This window comes from Symphalangus syndactylus, chromosome 15, assembly GCF_028878055.3.
Source record: "Symphalangus syndactylus isolate Jambi chromosome 15, NHGRI_mSymSyn1-v2.1_pri, whole genome shotgun sequence".
Taxonomy (NCBI): Eukaryota; Metazoa; Chordata; class Mammalia; order Primates; family Hylobatidae; genus Symphalangus; species Symphalangus syndactylus.
In genome coordinates this window covers 76974089-76991464 of record NC_072437.2, presented here as the reverse complement: position 1 = coordinate 76991464, position 17376 = coordinate 76974089, and the positions used below count along the sequence as shown (strand labels likewise).

General features: G+C 49.4%; 1 long non-coding RNA gene across 1 annotated transcript; it reads left to right on the top strand.

The window, feature by feature from the left end:
- The first annotated feature begins 1173 nt into the window (after nucleotides 1-1173).
- Nucleotides 1174-16886, top strand: LOC134732564 (uncharacterized). Its single transcript, XR_010115878.1, has 3 exons — nucleotides 1174-1500; nucleotides 4251-4362; nucleotides 16680-16886. It is a non-coding gene; the product is annotated as an uncharacterized lncRNA (long non-coding RNA).
- The last annotated feature ends 490 nt before the right edge of the window (nucleotides 16887-17376 follow it).

The following is a 17376-nucleotide window of genomic DNA, read 5'->3' as shown; positions in this document are numbered from 1 at the left end:
ACAGATCAGGTCTGGAAGGCTCCCTGGAGGAGGCAGCGCCTGGACTTGGACATCGGCCTGCAGAGCGGGCTTCCCTCACAACCCTGGGAAGACAGAACTCCTCAGCGGGTTGATGTGGGGGAGGGCGGAGCCTCCCTCCAAGGAACCAGCCCAGTGCTGGGGGCGACACAGAGAGCCAGAAGCTGGCAGGGACGGGAGGCTCTGTCCCCCAGGGGCTTTACATGCCGAAGCACCCCTGGCCGAGCTGGGACCCAGGGTCAGCCCAGGCAGGCCGTGAGAAAGGAGACTGTAGGCCCCACCCCATCACACAGGGAGGAGGTGCTGTGCCCGCTGGGGGGGCAGCTGCCCCTCTCTGGGCCCTTTGGAAGGGAAGAGGCTTGGTGAGGTAGAAAGCCCAGCCCCAGCCAGCAGCGTTGCCTTCTCAGAGTGGCAGCCCTTTGTAACCCAGGGGGTCCCTGCAGGGCCTCTCCTTGTTTTCTCACCACGGGGCAGCATTTGGAGGCCTCTTGAGGGACCCCCTAGATGCTTCTACTCAGAGCCCCCAAAGCCAAGGAGCCTCCACTCCCCTGTCTGCAGCCTCCCCTGCCGGTTCTCACTACCCAGGGTTCAGTGGCCTGGGGGCTGATGGAGAGGGTCGCCTCTGCCAAGGCCTCTCCCGGCGCCTCCCTGGCTCATCCAGCCCACCTCCTTCCCACGCTGGCTCAGGCAAAATGCTCTGGTCACTAGGAGCCCTTCCTGACCAGCCCCGGCTCCTTCTTGCCTTCGCCCCACCTGGCCTCCCCTGGAGCCCTGGCCTGGGTGCTGGGCCTGCTGGGTCCAGAGCCCACCCCGCCCTGAACAACCCCGAGCCTCAGCCACCCTCAGTTCTTACCCTTTCACAGCTGAGAAGCGGAGCCTGGGCCTGAGGTCTCCTGTGCGCCTCTCTGCGCCTGCGCCGGCGCTGTGGGCCTCTCTGCGCCTGCGCCGGCGCTGTGGGCCTCTCTGCGCCTGCGCCGGCGCTGTGGGCCTCTCTGCGCCTGCGCCGGCGCTGTGGGCCTCTCTGCGCCTGCGCCGGCGCTGTGGGCCTCTCTGCGCCTGCGCCGGCGCTGTGGGCCTCTCTGCGCCTGCGCCGGCGCTGTGGGCCTCTCTGCGCCTGCGCCGGCGCTGTGGGCCTCTCTGCGCCTGCGCCGGCGCTGTGGGCCTTTGCGAGGGCGGAGCTGCGTTCGCCTCAGCACACATACGGAGAGCATCGCCAGGGCGGAGCTCAGTTCTCCTCTGCACAGACTTCGGAGATAAAGCGAAGGCAGAGCAGTGTTCTCCTCAGCACAAACCCGGGAGGGCCAGGGGCACCGCGAGGGCGGAGCTGCATTCTGCTCAGCACAGACCTTGGGGCACTGCCTCGCTTTGGGACAACTCGGGGCCGCATCGACGGTGAATAAAATTCTTCCTGTTTGCAGCCGTATTTGCGGTTGGTGGCAGCGATGGACACTGCAGCCAGCCAGAACGTAGAAAGGCGTCGGGGTAAGTGCGCTATCCAGGCTGCACTGCGGGTGGCCTGGGACGGGTTGGGGGCCCTATCTCAGGCGTCACTGCCCGCCTTGGGTGGCTGGTTGGGTGTGCTATCTGGGGCTGTGCTGCCTGCACGGGGGCGGGGGGGGCGGTTTGGGGGCCCAAACCGGGGCTGCACTGCCCTTGGCGGGGAGCCGGTTGGGGGCACTATCCCAGACTATATTGCTGGCAACAGTGAGGTGGGCTAAGTGTGCTATCCGGGGCTGCACTGCGTGGCTGTTGGGGGGGGTGGCGGTTTTGGGTTGAGGGCGCTATGGGGTGCTGCAATGCCCATGGTGTGGGGAGGTGGGGCGGTTTGGGTGTGTTGGGTGTGCTATTGTGGGGGGGGCGACACTGCTGGTGGTAGGGGGCAGGGTGGGTTGGGGGCCATATCAGGGGCTGCGCTGATTGCTTTAGCTGGGATTTCCAGTACTATGTTAAACAACAGTGGTGACAGTGGGCATTCTTATCATGTTCGAGATCTTAGAGGAAAAGCTTTCCATTTTTCCCCATTCCATATGATCCTAGCTGTGGGTGTCTTTCCTGAAGTTTTTATTATGTTGCGGTATGTTTCTTCTGTACTCGTTTCTTTGAGGATTTATAGCATGAAGGGATGTTGAATTTCATCAAATGCTTTTTCAATTTCAGTTGACATGATCGTACTGTTTTTGTCGTTTATTTGGTTGATATGATGTATCACATTGTATGTTGAGTGACCCTTGCATCCCAGGGATACATCCCACTTGATCATGATGAATTATCTTTTTAATGTATTACTGAATTTGATTCACTGGTATTTTGTTGAGGATTTTTGCATCAATATTAGAGATACTGGCCTGTAGTTTCCTTCTTTGATGGCTTTGTCTGATTTTGGTATCACAGTAATAATGGTCTCATAGAATAACTTTGGAAGTATTCCCTCCTGTTTTTCAAAAATAGTTTGAGTAGGATTCGTACTAGGTCTTTAAATTGTTTGGTGTGAAGCCAGCAGCAGTGAAGACATCAGTTCCTGGGCTTTTCTTTACTGGGAGACTTTTTCTGATGGGTTCAATCTCATTACTTGTTACCAATCTGTTCTGGTCTTGGATGTTTTCATTATTCAGCCTAAGTAGGTTGTTTTAATCTAGGAATTTGCCAATTTCTACTAGGCTTTCCAATTTATTGGCATATAATAGCCAGTTATGATCCTTTGAATTTCTGAAGTATTAGTTGTAATGTCTCCTTTTTTTTTAATCTGTTGATTTTATTTATTTGAATCTTGTCTCTTTTTTCTTAGTTAGCCTGGTTAAAAGTTTGTCGATTTTGTTTAGCTTTCCAGAAAACCAACTTTTCATTTAATCTTGTGTGTTTTTTATTTCAATTTTATTTCTGCTACGATCTTATTTCTTTTCTTATTTTCGGTTTAGTTTGTTTTTACTTTACTAGTTCTATAAGATGTATTGTTTATTTGAAGTTTTTCTTTTGTTTGGTTGGTAGGCACTTATAGCTATAAATCTCTGCCTTTGTACTGCTTTCTGCGTAAAAAGTTTTGGTATGCTGTGTTTTCATTACCCTTTGTTTCATGAAATTTTTGAATTTCTGTCTTAGTATCTTCATTGACCCACTAGTCATTTATTCAGGAGGGTAGTGTTTAACTTCCATGTGATTGTATTGTTTCCAAAATTACTTTTCTTATTGATACCTAGTTTTATTCCTTTGTAGTCAAAGAAGATGGCCACAGAGACAGCAGTGTGGTCAGAGTGGTAGGAGCCAGCCATCAGTGAGAGCTGCTCCGTGCCTGGCTACTGGGTGCTAGAGCCTGCGGCCCACTGGCTTGCCTCACTGTGGTTGGTGGTGGTGGTGACAAAGACTGCAGCACGACCAGAGTGGTAGGACAGGGGCTATCCAGGGCTGCACCTTTCGCAGTGTGGGGTTGGTTGGGGGCACTATCCAGGGTGTCATTGCCTGCATTAGGGGTACTGGTTGGTAGCACTGTACAGGGCTGCACTGCCCAAGGCAGGGAGGGTGGGTTTATGGGTGCTTTCTGGGGCTGCAATGCCCATGGAGGAGGACAGGTTAGGCACTATCGGGTATACGCTACTGGTGGCATTGGAGGATGGAGGTAGGGGGCGCTATTGAGGGCAGGACTAGCCGTGGAGGGGGAGCGAGTTCGATGCTATCAGGGGCTGCACTGCTGGTGGTGGTCAGCAGAGTTGGCATCCAAGGAAGGAGTGGTTCTCCTCTCCGTGACTCCACACTCCAGAGGGCGACCTACTCTTGGTCATACTGGAGTGCAAGCGCGCAGTGTTTGCATGGGAATCTTGAGCATGGCAGAGCCCCCACACCCACCTGTTCCTGGGCCTGTGCACTCTGAGTCTGTGCCTCAGAGGCTGCCAGGCACCCCTGGGGACACCACGGGGGACAGGGCCCTGTGCGTGGAGGCGTCTGGAACAGGAATTGGCACCTGGGTGCAGAGGGCTGGCTGGGTCTGAATTTTTCTGCTTCTGCTCCCCAAGGAGTGCAGCCCCAGTGGGCCCAATGTTTCCTGTGGAGTGGGGAGCTGGGTGCTGTGGTGACTCCAGCACCCACCCCAGACCCCAGTTCCCGGCTAGCTTGGGCCAAAAGGTGAGGCTGAACTTCGGAGGGTGGGTGTGAGTGCCTTTGCTGAAACTGGCCCCTGCCACCCAGTGGCCGGCATGACAAGTTGAGGCTCTAACCCTTCCACCCCTCACATCTTCCTCTAGGCTTTTCTGTCTTTGCCTGCCCAGCTGCTCCATGCCAGGAGGAGGAGAAGACACCTAGAGCCTGCGACACCACAGCTCGCCTCACTGCGGGTGGGTGGCAGCGACGGAGACTGTAAGTGTGCCGGAGCGGTAGGAGAGCGGCCGCGCTAGGAGGGCAGGCGGCTGCAGCCAGGGTTGGGGGTCAGGCTTACAGTGATGGACGGGCTGCAGCAGTGGCCAGATGTAGGAGCCTTGTAGGGAGGGCTGGTGCATTGGCAATGGGCCTGGCCTTGCCTTGCCCCTGCCATGGATCTGGCCCTGTACTGCCCTGTCTTGCCCTGTACCTGCCCTACTGTTACTTGGACTGTCTCAGCCCTGTCCTGCTCTGGTCCCATCCTGACCCTGTCTTGGCCCTGTGCTACCCTGTCCCTGCCCTGGTCTTGCCTTGGCACTGGCCCTGCCCTGAACCTGCACTGGCCTGGGCTTGGCTCTGGCCCTGGCTCTGGCCCTGCCCCTTGTCCTGACCCTGGTCCTGTCATGGCACTGGCCCTGCCAATGGTCATGGTCCTGCTCCTGTTCTAGCCCTGACCTGGCCTTGGACATATTCTGGCCCTGCTTTGGCCCATCCCTACCCTGGCCCCACCATGGGCCTGCCTGTTCTGCCCTCTCCTGGCACTGACCTTGCCCTGTCATGGCCCAGTGGTGCCATTGCCCTGCCTTACCCTGCGCTGGTTGTGCCTTGGCCCTGCTTGGTGCTAGCTGCTTCCTGGACCTGCCCTGACCCTGCCTTGGCTTTTGCCCTGCCTTCACTATGGCCTGGCCCTGGCTCTAGCCCTGGTCCTGCCATATCCCTGGCCCTGCCCTTATCCAGGCCCTGCCCCTGCTGCTGCCCTGGCCCTGGCCTGGAACCTGGTCCTGTCAAGGACCTGCCCTGACTCTGCCATGGCCCTGGCCCTGTTCTGCCTTGGTCCTGGCCCTGACCCAGACCCTTTCCTGGCTCTGCCCTGGCCTTTTCCTGGCCCTGAGCTGGCAGCGGTCTGCCCCTGGTCTTGCCATCAGCCTGCCGTACTGTGCTCTGGATGTGTCATCACCCTGCCCTGGCCCTACTCTGCCTTTGACCCTGCCCTGGCCTTACCTTGGCCCTCACCCTAGTCTTCACTAGGCCCTGCTCTGGAGCTGGCCCTAGCCCAGACCTGGCCCTAACCCTGGCCCTGGTCTTGGTCCTGCCATAGCCCTGGCCCTGAAGTGGACTTGGAGGTGTCCTGGCCCCGGCGTGACATGGCTCTCCATTGGCCTGTCCCTGCCCTGCCCCTACCAGCGCCTTCCTGCCCTGCCCTGCCCTGACTCATCCCTGGCTCAGCCCTGGCCCAGCCTTGGCCTTGGCATTGCCCCTGGTCCTGCCATATTTCTTTCCCTGTCCCTACCCTGGTCTTGGCCCTGACCCTTACCTTGCTCTGGCTCTGCCCTTGCCCTAACACAGCCCCTGGCCCTGTCATGGCCCTGGCCCTTCCCTGCTTGAGACCTTGCCCTGGTTCTCCCCTGGCCCTGACCCTGAAATGCCTGGCCCCACCCCACCCTGGCCTTGCACTGCTCTGGCCCTTGCCCTGACTCTGGTCCTGTCACTGGCCTAGCTCCAGACCTGTTGCTGGTCTTACCATGGCCCAGACCCTGCTTTGGCCCTGCCCTGACACTGTCCTGGACCCTGGCTGTGCCAAGATCCTGCACTGTCCTTGCCTTTGTTTTGCTCCTGCCCCAAACCTGGTCCTGCCCTGGCCCTGGGCCTGCCCTGGCTGTTCCCTGGCCGTGCCCAGGTCTTGGCACTGGCCTGGCCCTGCCCTGTCTTGGCCCTATGCTTTCCTGGCCCTGCCTTGCCTGCCCTGGCCCTGCCTTGGCCCTAGCCTGGCTTTGACCCTGCCCTGGCCCTACCTTGGCCTTCACCCTAGCCTCACCTGGGCACCGTGTTGGACCTGGCCACAGCACAGACCTGGTTGTGGCCCTGGCCCTGCCATGGCCCTGTCCCAGACCCTAGCCCTGCCAGGTACCTGTCCTGGCCCTGCTCTGGGCCTGGCTTTGTCCCTGGTTCTTAGATGACCCTGGCCCTGCCCCGCCCTTGCCCTTGCCCTTGCCCTGGCACTGGCCTTGGACATGTCCGTGGTCCTAACCCTGGCCCTGCCCTGGAGCTGCCACTGTCTTGGCCCTGCCCCGGTCCTGGCTCTGCCCCAGCCCCAGCCATAGACCTGCCCTGGTTGGTCGTGCCCTACCTTAACCATGTGCTACTCTGGGCCTGCTCCACCCTGCCCTGGCCCTGCCCTCCCTTTTGCCCTTCCCTGACCCCACCTTGGCCCTCACACTGGCCCTAGCACAGACCTGGTCCTATCTTTGTCCTTGGCCTGGCATTGACCCCTGCTCCTGACCCTGGTCCTGCCATGGCCCTGGCCCTGCCGATGATCCTGACGGCCCTGGCCCTGTCTTGGCCCTGGCCCTGAACTGGCCCTGCCCTGACCCTGGCCCTGAAGTGAATTTGCAGGTGTCTTGTCCCTGATTTAACCTGGCCCTACCATGGCCTTGTCCCTCCCCTGGCTCTGCCCCTCCCCTGGCTCTGCCCTGGTCTTGTGCTGACCCTGACCCAGACCTTGGCCCTGCCCCAGCCTTGTCCTAGACCTGGCCATGGCCCTGCCTCTGCCCTGGACCGGCGCTGGCACTGGCATGGACCCTGGCCCCGGCCCTTCGCTACTTAAGGCCATTCCCTGTCCCAGCCCTGGTCCTGATCCTGTCCTGGCCCTAATTTGGCCTGGCTCTACCCTGGCATGCTATTCTGGCCCTAGCCCTGACCTTGTCCCTGTCCCTGTCCTGGCCCTAGCCCCATTGCTGGCCCTGCCATGGCCCTTGTCCTGACATTGCCCTTTCCTTGTCCTGGCCCTGGCCCTGCCCCGGCCCTGCTCTGGCCCTGGTCTGAACCCTGGCCCTGCAATGGACCTGCCTTGGTCCTGCCCAGACCCTGGCTCTGGCCCTACCTCTGCCCTGGCCATACCCTTGCCCTGGCCTGGACCCTGGTCCTGGTCCTTGTCCTGCCCCAGCCGTGGCCCTGGCCCTGCCCTGCCTGTGCCCTGTTCTATCCTGGACTGGCCCTGCCATGGCCTGGTCTTGCCATTGCCCTGCCCTAGCCTGCCCTGCTTGTGCCCTAGATCTGCCCCGGCCTTTGCCCCTGTCTTGGTTCTAGCCTTGACTCAGTCCTGGACCTTCCCTGACCTTGCCTCAGCCCTGGCACTACCCTGGCCTTGCCTTGGCATTTGCCCTACTCTCTCTATGGCCTGGCTCTGCTCCTGCCCTGCTCTGCTGTTGTTCTGTCCTGGCACAGCCCTGGCCCTGGCCCTGGCCCTGCCATATCACTGGCTCTGGTCCTGCCCTTATGCAGGCCTGACCCTGCCCCTGCCTTGGCTTTGGCCTGGACCTTGGCCATACAGTGACCCTGCCATGACCCTTTCCTGGCCCTGGCCTGGAACCTGGCCCTGCCAAGGACTCGCCCTGGCTCTGTCATGGCCCTGGCCCTTTCCTGGATTTGGATGTGTCCTGTCCCTTATTTGCCCCAGCCCTTCCCTGGCTCTGCCATACCCCTTCTCTGGGGTAGGGCCAGGGTCAGGACCAGACCAGGGCAGGGTCAGGACCAGGGTAGGGCCATGGTAAGGCCTGAAGATCGGAAGGGCCAGGGCAGTGGTAGAACTAGGGGCAGAGCTGGCACTAGGGCTGAGCCAGGGCAGAGCAGGAGAGATTACATTAGGCTATTATGTAAAACTTTTTATTTTAGATTTTTAAGATAACTATAGTAGCAGTAATAATGTCTATACTATGTTGTTTGTAATAGTAATAATATTTGCAGTAATCACTAAGTTTTAACTAATACTATCTTTGCTTCCACTAGTGTTCTATGAGTATAATTTTATCAATATGTAAATATGTGAGGCATTGATTCTCACAGTAATTCTATGTGCTAGGTACTTAAAGCATCCCCATTTTCCAAATGTAGGAAACAGGCATACAGAAGTTAAATACTTGGCCAGATTACTCCTATAATCCCAGCACTTTGGGAGGCCAAGGCAGGCAGATGGCTTGAGCTGAGGAGTTTGGAACCAGCCTGGGCTACATTGTAAAACCCCATCTCTACTAAAAATGCACAAAAAGAGCTGATTTAAGTTTCTTGTAGGATTCTGGTTATAAAACACTGGTCAAACACACAGGGCATGGATAGGGCAGGGCCAGGGACAAGGTCAGGCCAGGAAGGGGCCAGGGCCAAGGGAGGGCCAGAGCTGGACTTGGAGGTGTCCTGGCCTGATTTACCCTGCCCCAACGTTGGCCCAGCCCTGCTCTGGCACTTCCTGTCATGCCGTGTCCCTGGCCTGAGCATTGGCCCTGGCCCTGTCCTGCTTCTGGCCCTGCCCTGGAGTTGACCAGGCACTGCCATGGCCCAGTCCTGCATTGCCCTGCCCTCCTCTGCCCTGGCGCTTCCATGGCCCTGCCTGGGCCCTAGCTCTGCCTCGACTCTGGACCTGCCCTGACCCTGCTCAGCCCTGGATCTACCCTGACCCTGCCTTGGTGTTGCCCTCCCATCTCTATGGCCTGGCTCTGGCCCTGCCTTGCACAAGCGATGCTCTGCCCTGCGTGTCCCAGCCTGGGCCCAGCCCTTATGCTACCATATTCCTGGCACCAGCTGTACCCTTGTTCTGGCCCTGACCCTGCCGTGGCCCTCTCCTGGCCCTTCCTTGGTCCTGCCCTGCCCTTCCATGCCTGGCCATGCCCTCACCCTGCATTGGCCCTGCACTGGTCCTGCCCTGCCTTGGCACTGCCTTGGCCCCGGCCCTGCCTTCTCCCTGGCCTTGTCCTTGCCCTGCCCTGGCCTGACCCCAGGGCTACCGAGTCCATGAAATGGCCCTGGACCTGCCTTGCCATCGTCTGTCCTGGCCCTCTATTGTCCCCACCATGCTCTGGTCCAGTGCTTGCCCTGGCTCTGTTGCTAGTCCTGCCACTGCTATGGCCCTGCCCTGTTTTGGGCCATGCCCTGTACTACCCTAGTCCTGCCCTGCCTTCGGCTTGGCCCTAACATGGCCTTCTCCTACCCTGGCCTTGCCCTTCCCTGGTCTTGCCCTGCCCTGGCCTTGCCCTTCCCTGGTCTTGCCCTGCCCTGGCCTTGCCCTGCCCTGGCCTTGCCCTGCCCTGGCCTTGGCTTTGCCTTGTCCTGACCTGGCCCTGCCCTTGTTCTGGATCCTCTGTGGTTCTGCCTTCTCCCTGACCCTTCCCTTGCTCTGGCCCTGTCCCTGGCCCAGACTTGACCCTGGCCCTGGCCCTGACAATCCCCAGGCCCCACACTGGCCATGCTTGGCCCTGGCCCCTCCTTTGGCCTTGCCCTGGCCCTGCCTTGGCCCTGTGCTATCTTAGTCCTGCCCTGGCCCTACCCTCACCCTACAATGGCCCTGTCCTACCCTGGCCTTGCCCTGCCCTGGCCCTGCCTTTGGCCTGCCCTGGCTCTGGTTCTGCCCTGGCCTTGCCCTTGCCCTGGACCCTCCCTAGCCATGTTTTTTCCATGGTCCTTCTCTGGCCTTGCCCTTGCCCTGTCCCCTTTCTGGTCCTGCCATGTTTCTGGCCCTGCCCTGTCCATGTCCTGGACCTGACTCTGGCCTTGGACCTCCCTGTCCCTGCCCTGCCATACCCTGGACCGTTCCTTGCTCTACACCGACCCTGCCCTGCGTTGGCCCTGTGCTACCCTAGCCCTGGCCTGGCCTTCTGCTGGCCCTGATCCTGCCATGGCCCTGGCCCTGCCATGTCTCTGCCCTGGCCCTGGTTCTGCCCTGCTTCTGGCCCTGGCCGTGGTCCTGTCGTGTCCCTGGCTGTGACCCTTCCCCTGGTTTTTCTCTGGCCATGACCCTGCCCCAGTTCTGTCGTATCCCTGGCCCTGTCTCAGTTCTGTCCTAGCCCTGGCCTTTCACAGTACTTTATGCTTAGTAAGGGCTCCATAGTGTCTGTGAGTTGAATGTTGTGTTCACAGTATCTGCCAAAACAGAAAGAAAAAGAAACAAAAAAAATAATGAGAAGTTGAAGCTTTGTATATAATATGCCTTGAATTGTAAGTGCCTGTTAGTTGTATTACATATAGGTCATGGTTTTGTACAAATAACTCCAAACCATTGATACTGTTAAAAGAATATATGAATACATGAAAGAATGTATAAACATAAGAATGTATGAGTATCTAATGACCTTTCCAAATTAATTTTTATTTTTAGCTCTATTAGATTTTTCTCAGTGTAACAAATGTTTATTCCTATGTAATTAAGGGCATATTTCCTGTACAGAATATTCGTATTACCTAATTGAAAATTATATAATACAAAAATATAATACTATTTTTAGGCCAGGCATGGTGGCTCCTACCTGTAATCCCAACATTTTGAGAGGCCAAGTTTGGAGAATCATTTGAGGCCAGGAGTTGACCAGCCTGGGCAACATAGTGAGACCTTGTCTTTATTAAATAAATTGCTTGAGCCCAGGAGTTTGAGACCAGCCTGGGCAGCATAGCAAGTCTCCCTCTCTACAAATAATAAAATATTAACCAGGTGCGGTGGTGCGCACCTGGGGTCCCAGCTACCTGGGAGGCTAAGGTGGGAGGTTTGCTCCAGGCTGCAGTGAACTGTGAATGCACCACCGCATTCCAGCCTAGGCCACAGAACAGGACCTTGTCTATAAATAAAGAAATAAGTAAAAATATAAATAAAAATAAGTAAAAAGAAATATAAGTAAATATAAATGTAAATACATATAAATATAAAAATGAATACATGAAAACAATTTTTAAATTTAACATCACTGAGGGCATCCTATCCATTTCATTTCATGATTCCATTACATCATTTCACTTAGATGAAATGATAAGATGACTTGAGATGAGATGAAATGATGAGGTGAAATGACGAAATGATGAGATGAGATGAAATGATGAGATGAAATTTTGAGATGAAATGATGAGTAGAAATGATGAGATGAAATGATGAGACAAAATGACAAAATTGAAAAGAAATTGAAAGGAGATGAGATGAGATGAAATGAGATGAAATGATGAGATGATGGTTGAAATGATGAGATGAAACGAGATGAAATGAGAAGAAATGAGATGAAATGAAATGAAATAATGAAATGATATGAAATAATGAAATTGAAAGGAGATGAGATGACATGAAATAATGAGATAAAATGATGAGATGAAATGAGATGAACGATGAGATGAAATGATGAAATGAGATGAGATGATAAGATGAAATGATGAGATGAAATGAGATGAAAAATGAGATGAAAAATGAGATGAAATGAGATGAAATGAAATAATGAAATGAGATGAAATTAAATGAAATAATGAAAGGAAATTATGAAATGTAATGATGAAATTGAAATGAGATGAGATGCAATGAGATGAAATGATGAGATGAGATGAAATGAGATGAAATGATGAGATGAAATGAGATGATGAGATAAGATGAGATGAAATGATGAGATGAAATGGTGAGATGAAATGAAATGAGATGAAATGAACTGAGATGTCATGAAATGAGATGAAATGAAATGACATGATGAAATGAAATGACCTAATGAAATGAAATAATGAAATGAGATGAAATGAAATAAATGGTGAAATAATGAAATGGAAATGATGAGATGAGAAGAAATGATGAGATGAAATGATGAAATGAGATGAAATGATGAGATGAAATGAGATTAAATGATGAGATGAGATGTGATGAAATGATGAGATGAAATGAGATTAAATGATGAGATTAAATGATGAGATGAGATGTGATGAAATGATGAGATGAAATGATGACATGATATGATGACATGAAATCAGATGAAATAATGAGATGAAATGATGAGATGAGAAGAAATGAGATGAAATGTGATGAGATGAAATGACATAATGAAATGAAATGATGAAATGGAATAATGAAATGGAAATGAAATGGAAATGATGAGATGAGATGCAATGAGTTGAAATGATGAGATGAAATGAGATGAAATGATGAAATGATGAGATGAGATGTGATGAAATGATGACATGAAATGATGACATAAAATGAGATGAAATAAGGTGTAATGATGAAATGAGATGAGATGAAATGGAATGGTGAGATAAAATGATGATACGAAATGAGGTGAATGATGAGATGAAATGATGAGATGAAATGAAATGAAATAATGAAATAATGAGATGAAATGAAATAATGAAATGAAATTGAAATAAATTGAAATCAGATGAGATGAAATGATGAGATGAAATGAGATGAAATGATAAAATAAAATGAAATGATGAGATGTGATAGATGAAATGACGAGATGAAATGATGACATGAGATGACATGACATGAAATAATGAAATGAGATGAAATAATGAAATGAAATTGAGAAGCTACGAGATGAGACGAAATGATGAGATGAAATGAGATTAAATGATGAGATTAAATGAGATGAGATGTGATGAAATCATGAGATGAAATGATGACATGATATGATGACATGAAATCAGATGAAATAATGAGATGAAATGATGAGATGAGAAGAAATGAGATGAGATGAAATGTGATGAGATGAAATGACATAATGAAATGAAATGATGAAATAGAATAATGAAATGGAAATGAGATGAGATGCAATGAGTTGAAATGATGAGATGAGATGAAATGATGAAATGATGAGATGAGACGAGATGTGATGAAATGATGACATGAAATGACCTAAAATGAGATGAAGATGTAATGATGAGATGAAATGAGATGAGATGAAATGAAATGGTGAGATAAAATGATGATATGAAATGATGAGATGAATGATGAGATGAAATGATGAGATGAAATGAAATGAAATAATGAGATGAAATGAAATAATGAAATGAAATTGAAATAAAATTGAAATGAGATGAGATGAAATGATACCGTGAGTGTCTGAATGTTTGTCCCTCAGATAGGATTCCATAACAAGTTGGCTGGGTTCTGAGTGTTTGTCACTCACAAAGGATTCCAGAACACTGCTGCTGGGTTTTTTTTTTTTATTATTATACTTTAAGTTTTAGGGTACATGTGCACAATATGCAGGTTTGTTACATATGTATCCATGTGCCATGTTGGTGTGCTGCACCCATTACCTCGTCATTGTAGCATTAGGTATATCTCCTAATGCTGTCCCGCCCCCCTCCCCCCACCCCACAACAGTCACCGGAGTGTGAAGTTCCCCTTCCTGTGTCCGTGTGTTCTCATTGTTCAATTCCCACCTATGAGTGAGAACATACGGTGTTTGGTTTTTTGTCCTTGTGATAATTAACTGAGAATGATGGTTTCCAGTTTCATCCATGTCCCTACAAAGGACATGAACTCATCATTTCTTATGGCTGCATAGTATTCCATGGTGTATATGTGCCACATTTTCTTAATCTAGTCTATCGTTGTTGGACATTTGGGTTGGTTCCAAGTCTTTGCTATTGTGAATAGTGCCGCAATAAACATACGTGTGCATGTGTCTTTATAGCAGCATGATTTATAGTCCTTTGGGTATATACCCAGTAATGGGATGGCTGGGTCAAATGGTATTTCTAGTTCTAGATCCCTGAGGAATTGCCACACTGACTTCCAGAATGGTTGAATTAGTTTACAGTCCCACCAACTGTGTAACAGTGTTCCTATTTCTCCACATCATCTCCAGCACCTGTTGTTTCCTGACTTTTTAATGATGGCCATTCTAACTGGTGTGAGATGGTATCTCATTGTGGTTTTGATTTGCATTTCTCTGATGGCCAGTGATGATGAGCACTTTTTCATGTGTTTTTTGGCTGCATAAATGTCTTCTTTTCAGAAGTGTCTGTTCATGTCCTTCGCCCACTTTTTGATGGAGTTGTTTGTTTTTTTCTTGTAAATTTGTTTGAGTTCATTGTAGATTCTGGATATTAGCCCTTTGTTAGATGAGTAGGTTGCAAAAATTTTCTCCCATTCTGTAGGTTGCCTGTTCACTCTGATGGTAGTTTCTTTTGCTGTGCAGAAGCTCTTTAGTTTAATGAGATCCCATTTGTCAATTTTGGCTTTTGTTGCCATTGCCTTTGGTGTTTTAGACGTGAAGTCCTTGCCCATGCCTGTGTCCTGAATGGTATTGCCTAGGTTTTCTTCTAGGGTTTTTATGGTTTTAGCTCTAACATGTAAGTCTTTAATCCATCTTGAATTAATTTTTGTATAAGGTGTAAGGAAGGGATCCAGTTTCAGCTTTCTACATATGGTTAGCCAGTTTTCCCAGCACATTTATTAAATAGGAACTCCTTTCCCCATTGCTTGTTTTTGTCAGGTTTGTCAAAGAGCAGATAGTTGTAGATATGTGGCATTATTTTTGAGGGCTCTGTTCTGTTCCATTGATCTATGTCTCTGTTGTGGTACCAGTACCATGCTGTTTTGGTTACTGTAGCCTTGTAGTATAGTTTGAAGTCAGGTAGCATGATGCCTCCAGCTTTGTTCTTTTGGCTTAGGATTAACTTGGCAATGCGGGCTCATTTTTGGTTCCATATTAACTTTAAAGTAGTTTTTTCCAATTCTGTGAAGAAAGTCATTGGTAGCTTGATGGGGATGGCATTAAATCTATATATTACCTTGGGCAGTATGGCCATTTTCACGATATTGATTCTTGCAACCCATGAGCATGGAATGTTCTTCCATTTGTTTGTATCCTCTTTTATTTCATTGAGCAGTGGTTTGTAGTTCTCCTTGAAGAGGTCCTTCACGTCCCTTGTAAGTTGGATTCCTAGTATTTTATTCTCTTTGAAGCAATTGTGAATGGGAGTTCACTCATGATTTGGCTCTCTGTCTGATATTGGTGTACAAGAATGCCTGTGATTTTTGTACATTGATTTTGTATCCTGAGACTTTGCTGAAGTTGCTTATCAGCTTAAGGAGATTTTGGGCTGAGACAATGGGATTTTCTAGATATATAATCATGTCATCTGCAAACAGGGACAATTTGACTTCCTCTTTTCCTAATTGAATACCCTTTATTTCCTTCTTCTGCCTGATTGCCCTGGTCAGAACTTCCAACACTATGTTGAATAGGAGTGGTGAGAGAGGGCATCCCTGTCTTGTGCCAGTTTTCAAAGGGAATGCTTCCAGTTTTTCCCATTCAGTATGATATTGGCTGTGGGTTTGTCATAGATAGCTCTTATTATTTTGAGATACATCGCATCAATACCTAATTTATTGAATGTTTTTAGCATGAAGCGTTGTTGAATTTTGTCAAAGGCCTTTTCTGCATCTATTGAGATAATCATGTGGTTTTTGTCTTTGGTTCTGTTTATATGCTGGATTACATTTATTGATTTGCGTATGTTGAACCAGCCTTGCATCCCAGGGATGAAGCCCACTTGATCATGGTGGATAAGCTTTTTGATGTGCTGCTGGATTTGGTTTGCCAGTATTTTATTGAGGATTTTTGCATCAATGTTCATCAAGGATATTGGTCTAAAATTCTTTTTTGGTTGTCTCTGCCAGGCTTTGTTATCAGGATGATGCTGGCCTCATAAAATGAGTTAGGGAGGATTCCCTCTTTTTCTATTGATTGGAATAGCTTCAGAAGGAATGGTACCAGTTCCTCCTTGTACCTCTGGTAGAATTCAGCTGTGAATCCATCTGGTCATGGACTGTTTTTTATTAGTAAGCTATTGATTATTGCCACAATTTCAGAGCCTGTTATTGGTCTGTTCAGAGATTCAACTTCTTCCTGGTTTAGTCTTGGGAGGATGTATGTGTCAAGGAATGTATCCATTTCTTCTAGATTTTCCAGGTTATTTGAGTAATATCTTTTACAAAATTCTGTGTTTCGTTTATGTACCTTATGTTTGTAATTAGTGTTGCTGCTAATATCAAAAATTATTTTCTTATTTTAATCTTTTGTCTTCTGTTATTCCTTTAAGTGTATTTCTTAAATTTGTTAATGCTTTTTGTTTACTTGTATGCTTTTTCTAGGTTTTCAGGTGGATAATTTAGTTGTTTTATTAGATTTTCAGTTTTTTTTTAAAAAATACTTAAAGTTAGAAACATACCTCTAATTGGTGCTGGCTTTGACGAATACAATATGATGTTGATTATTTAGAATGCATTGATTTCTCCTTGGTTGTCTAATTCATGACCTACATTTGAAAACATGACTAAATTTATATTTTTTTGTTGAATGTACTGTGTATACTTTTAGATAAAGCTTATTGACCATGTTATTTATACTTTTTTCAGCTTTTTTACTTTTGTCTTTCAATATTTCGGTACTAGTTAACTAAAGAACTAATTAAAATTAATTTTCCACCTATTTTCCCTATCCTATTTGTTTAAATTAAAATTTCAAAGTTATGCTTTTAATTATATTTATGTAGTTCTCATATTTTCATATTTTCAGGTGAATTTTTCTTTACCACTGTTCCTTGTAAAGTCATTTTTGGTATCCTGTGATTGACCCTTCAAATGGTGATGAACAGAGATAATAAAGCAAATGAAGCATGATGATAAGAAAAAATGAGAAGACAGAAACCAATCAATGTGTCCATTTACTTGAAATTTAACTGCATAAGAGCAATGATTAAAAAAAACCCCAGAGTTATTTTTCAAAACTATATAGAAAGTGAGATTACACACACACACACACACACACACACACACACACACACACACACAGATACAGGCCCCAAGTAAAGACCAGGCTCCTCAAGGACTCAGGCCCCAGGTGAACACTGAACTCCAGGTTTACATTAGGCCCTGGTTTGACTCTCAGGCCCCAGGAAGGTAACCAGGCTCATGGTATATGGCTCCAGGTGGATACGCAGGATCCAGGTAGAAATGAGGGACAAGTGGGCACCAGGCCCCAGAAGGATACCTAGGCCCCTAGTGACCTCAGGCCCCAGGTGGACAGTAGGCCACAGGTGAACTCGTCTTCAGGTGGACATCAGGTCTTAGGTTGACCCCTAGGCCACAGGTGGACACTGATCATAGGTTTACCCCTAGGCCCCAGGTGGACACTGGCCTCAAGTGTCTAGTATCCTAAAAGCTAGGGTGTGAAGCCCCACTGGGCATTGTGGCCAGGCCTGCCATATCTCCTT